Consider the following 5383-nt stretch of genomic DNA (forward strand, 5'->3'; position numbering starts at 1 on the left):
GCGCTGAACAGCACAATACATTTCAGAAGTCCACCTGTTACTTAGAGAAATGCTCTGGATCCTGGAAGAGTTGATCAGAGCCCTGCACTTCTCCAGACACTGGCTCTGAGACAAACAAAAGAAAACTTAGATCTCCTCCAGCCACGGCAAAATCATTATTGCCCTCAGTACTTGAGGCAAGTGTATAGAAAACCAGGCATTGTAAACATCTGCTTGCATTCAAAGCAAAGGTACTCTTTAGCATTAATAAATGGAATTGATTTAATGATTTATAGATGGAGAGAAATACCATAGGAACTATTCTGTCCCCAGCCAAACCTCCAGAAAACAGAAGAAAATCTTTCAACTAGCATGAGGTTGTGCCACCATTCCAGTGAGTGGCCCACAGGAAAACAGTGAAATTGTGCAAGCAAGGGCTGACCTGACAGAAAGGATCACTTTCATCTTTGACATTGCTGACTGCTACATCCACTCTTCAAACAAGGACATTTGAATCCAGCTTTCACATTGCTTCTTCTCTTCACAGCTTTTTGATTATTTTGTCCTGAGCATATCTGACAGCCACAAGAAAGTGAAGCAGAGGGCACTGGACGTGCTGGCTGAAATCACAGGAGCCCTGAAAGATGCCTTGAACCCGGTGATCATTGGTTTGGTGGAAGGAATAACAAAATAACCTGAACTCAAAGGATCTCAGGGTTCATGGGGCAGCTGTGAAAGCACTGGAAGAATCCATTGCTCATTTGGGTAAGGCTGAGCCCTGGCAGGGACTCTCCTCAACTTCGTCTCTGTCTCTCCTGCACAAGAGAGCGCTGAGTGCCTTGACAGCTGCTTTTGTCTGTGGAACCCTCCAGCTGACACCCACCAGAAGCTGTGCAGGTGCAGTCCTTATGCACCATCCCCAACAGGCTGGAATGGGATCAGCATTTCCCAACAGTCTCAGGAGCCCTTGGCTCTGTGCTGCTTGTCTGAAGAGCAAGTCCTGGGCTACAGCTCTGCTACAGTTCAGAGGCAAAGGGGGTTTGGAGTTTGCTTGGGCCCCGTCTGACTTCCCAAATGAACAGCTTTGCTGTTGGCATGAAGGGACACTGACCCATCAGAGCTTCTGCGTAGCAGCCACCTGCAAGGCTCTACATTAGCTCTGCATTAGCTGCCTATTTTCCACTTTTCTTCTTTGTCTTCTATTTTCAGAGGGGAACTTATGATACAACAAGCTAATTTCTTTAGAACAAACAGGTATAAACCCAGCTGTCAATGATGCCTTTTTCCACATGTTGTTTTGCATGGAGCAAGATGGCCACAGCAATTAACTACATAGGCAAAGGCTGCTCTAAATTCCTTTGCCACACAGATTTATGTCAGCTCTGAAAATGCTGCACTAGGGAAATATGCCTGAAAAAAGGAGTGTTGAAGAGGCAGGTCTTCAAGAGGAGTTTCTACTTTCTCCTCCCCAGCTGCTCTGTGAGCTCAGGAACTGCCTGACTCAGTGCCTTTCTGTGTCCTAAGTATGGGGCTCTTCCTTTGTGCTCCGGAATGCAGAACCTTTTCACTGCTTCCATGTGACTGAACTCTTGAGGTCCCTGATGTGAAATGTTTTAATACAGCTCCTGCTACAGCAGAAATGTTGGGATTTACAAATGTGAAAGGAGAGCTTTGCTTTCGGAATTTAAAACCCTGCCAAGTAGGCTGGAAGGAAAGAAGAAAACTATTCAAAAATCAGCAGAAATGTACATGATTTTATAAAATGGGGTTGGCCCTGCCCTTTCCCTCCCCACTGTCCTTTCTCCTATGACCTGAGAAAAGTGAGCAGAAATGTGTGTTTTCCTTGTAGATAAAGTGTCACTGCTGAAAGAGTTCAGCTACCAATGGAATCACCTGAGTGGCCAAGCTCTGCTGAATGTCACCGAGTGTATCACAGGTATGCCCTCCCCTTCTGAGCCAAGAGCTCTTCCCAGGGAGTATTTACTGGGAATGCCTGTGAGCAGACAGCAGAGCAGCTCCTCCGAATCAGGAGGTGCTGAGCGTGTCCCTGCTGCCCCATAGCCAAGGCAGGTGGGTTTGGCAGGTTTTCCCTGGCTGCTGCAGAGCTGGGCAGCACCTGAGATGGGGGCAGCGCTCGGCCTGGGGCTGAGCTCTCACTGGGGCATCTCAGAACCACCTCCAGCAAAGGCAGGGGCTAAAATACCCCAGCTGGCTCCTCTCTGGGAAGCTCAGGGACATCTGTGATCTTTGAGGGGAAATGGTGACCAATGCTGTTTCAGGGCATCAGTTTGTTTTGTCCTCACAGAATTCTTGGTTTTCTCTTGGAAAGTTTTGAGGCTGAACCGTGCAGAGCGTGGGGGTCACAGCTTAGGCCAGAACTCAAAAGAGGTATCAGAGGCACGGGTTTAGTGCAAGGCAGCCCCTGGGGGCACAGGGACAGAAGCAGAGTGCTGAGGCTCCCTGCCTGTGCTTTCAGAGGGGCCTTGGACTGAGCCTTTCAGGGTGTGCAAACAGTGTCTGCCTGTGTCAGCGCTGTCCAAACTGCTACAAATGCAGCTGATAATTGATTCCTCAGAGGAGCTTGGTATGCCAGCAAGAGCCAAGAAATGGAAAAATGATAATCTCAATATATAGTAGAGAAGACGATTGATAGCCTTGCTTTAACTGGGGCTAAATCCACTTCTAACTATGCCAATGTCTTTGAATGCAAGGTTTAATACACTTTGTGTCTTCATTAGGAATCTCAAAAGGGCATGTTCAGAGATTGGGAATGTCAAAGGCCCTTAAAGAGCATTTGAATAAAGTAGATCTCCAGGAACAGGGAATTTATTTTAACAGTTCTTTTGATCTCTTTTTCAAATAAAGGAATTAACCATAAATTAGGACTACTTTAGAAAGAGCAGATGTTCTCTCTAAGGTTTAATAGGAACAGACAGCTGTTCCTCATGTTCAGTAGTCACCGATGCCTTTAATTATACTTAAACTCAAATGAATTCCCATTTTAAAATGGGTACCATAACCCTTTCCTGATTAGCAGAATTGGTTTTGGGTACTTGCAAGAGCTCTTTCAATGTTGATGAGTGCTGGTGTATTAACAACATAGAGAAAATGAAGTCTCTTCCACCACAGAATATTAAATGGCTGCTAGACAACATTTTGTCTGATCAGAAAATAAGAATGGTCTCCAAAGCATTTCAGGTTTTGATCTCTCAGCCAAATCTGCCATGCAAGAAGCCTGTTGGTAGTAAGTATTTGTCTGTGTTTCATATAGTTCACTTCAGAAACTGGGCAGAGATTTCAGAGACAATATGAGAAAACACTCATGTTTCGATTACATTTCAGTCCCCCATGTAGCATTTTTCTTTCTCTATGCCCCTATTTCAGTGGACATTATAAGAAAAAATGCCATTAACTTTGAGAGGTGAAATGGCATTAAAATGTGGAGATGCTCAAATGCCACAGCCATGGGGTCTGGGTAATTCTCTAAGACACCCTGAGGTTTGAAACAGCTCTTTGTTGGAAGCCCCAAAAGCACTCCGCCAAAGACACCAGCTGGTCACTGATGTTTCTCATCCAGCTGTCAGGCAGCAGCCATCTCTGGTGGGCTGGAGTTTTGAGGTGTGTTCCAATCCTGCCCTTTGCTGTGTGCCACTGAGCAAAGGGAAAAGCCAGATTAGACATTTGGCACTTGACATCAAAGTTACAAAAATGGAATCATCCCTTTTATTAGAAATCTCTCCATTTCCTCTCTACGGTGCATTTCCAAGTGTTCAGTGTGGGTTTAGACAACTTCTTAATGGAAATCAAAGGCAATTGGACATTTCATTTATTGTTCATACAGAAAGAGATTGTGAAATAATTTATTAAAGGTAAGAAGTGTGCAACAGGGACAAGGCTCTGGTTGGAGCAATTAGTCCTGAGGGGTTGGTGGTTCTGTTTCCAAGATGATCAGCTGCTTTGCCCTTTTCTGGATCAAGGGGCTGTGGGTGCTATTTTGCTGATCTTGGCCAGAGAGGCTGGCAAGAAGCAAAAGCAGAGGTAGATCCTTGTTTGCAGTGAGGCTGGTGGGTAAGGAGCTGTGTCTCTGTCCCGGCAGTGCTTGTGCAGGGGGTTCATGCCAGGAGCCCTGAAGTCGTCCAGCGTGACACCCTGCCCGTGCTCTGGCCCTGCCTGGGGAACAAGGCGCTGCCTGTGCGGAGCGCCAACGTCCGCACCATGGCCACCAAGCTCGCCTCTGCCCTCTACAAGGTGATGGGCACCCAGCTGAAGAAATGTGCTGCCAGCAAGCCTCCACATGTGCGGGAAAACCTCTCCAAAAGCGAGATGTTCTACAGAAGGCTGAGGAAGCACTGAGTTGGACACCTCTGGAGCTGCCTTTTGAGCTGTGCCAAAAATGATGAAATCATAAGGAACGGTGTGCATCTGTCCCCACTCTCTCCATTGCCCTTCCTAGTCATGGCATGGGGGGCCTGAAGCAGCTCAAGATTGAGAACAAGGTGAAGGCGAGATGTTCTCCAGAAGGCTGAGGAAGCACTGAGTTGGACACCTCTGGAGCTGCCTTTTGAGCTGTGCCAAAAATGATGAAATCATAAGGAACGGTGTGCATCTGTCCCCACTCTCTCCATTGCCCTTCCTAGTCATGGCATGAGGGGCCTGAAGCAGCTCAAGATTGAGAACAAGGTGAAGGCAGTCATGGCTCAGCCTCACACATAGGTGAATGGGGAGCTGGGCCAATCTCTGCTGGGAGGAAGGGTCTTGTGGCAGCCCAGAGAGGCTGTGCACATTGCCAGGGAACAGCTGTGCCCTGCATGTGCCCCTGCAATGAGCTGTGCTGCTGCCAGTGCCCCTGGAGCTGTGGGGCTGCTGAGCTGTGGGGCAGGCAGAGGAGCAGGAGGGTGCATGTGCAGCTGAGCCATTCCTGGGGAGCACAGGGCTCTGGGCTCCCTGCTGTCCCAGGGCAGCCCCGAGGCCAGGCTGTGCCTGTGCTAGCTCTGGGCAAGTGGCTCAGGGTTGTGCCCTGGCCTGCCTCAAGTGTCTGCCAGCAGGACCATGTTTCCCTGTGCAGCTGTTTAGACATTTCCAGAAAAAAATGTGTCCCATTAAATAGGGAGCTTTAGCTGCTTTACGTTTGCATGGAGGCCTCTGTTTAACTTTGTGTCTCCACTTTGCAGATCTGACTGGTTACAGTCTTACCAAGAAGTTTTCTCAGGACTTTTTTGATGTTCCCTCACCCACAAAGTCCTTGCCTCCCGTCCAGAAAAGCTCTCTGTCCTCCAAGGTCAGGAAGAAGCTGCCGCCTGTATGAAGAGTGTTTGAAGAATACGATTGATGCATTAGGCTTCATAGTTACAGCTGTACATATGTTCTGATCTTTAGATGTAGTTTTGAATTAATGTGTTTTGAT

This window comes from Melospiza melodia, unplaced genomic scaffold, assembly GCF_035770615.1.
Source record: "Melospiza melodia melodia isolate bMelMel2 unplaced genomic scaffold, bMelMel2.pri scaffold_48, whole genome shotgun sequence".
Classification (NCBI taxonomy): Eukaryota; Metazoa; Chordata; class Aves; order Passeriformes; family Passerellidae; genus Melospiza; species Melospiza melodia.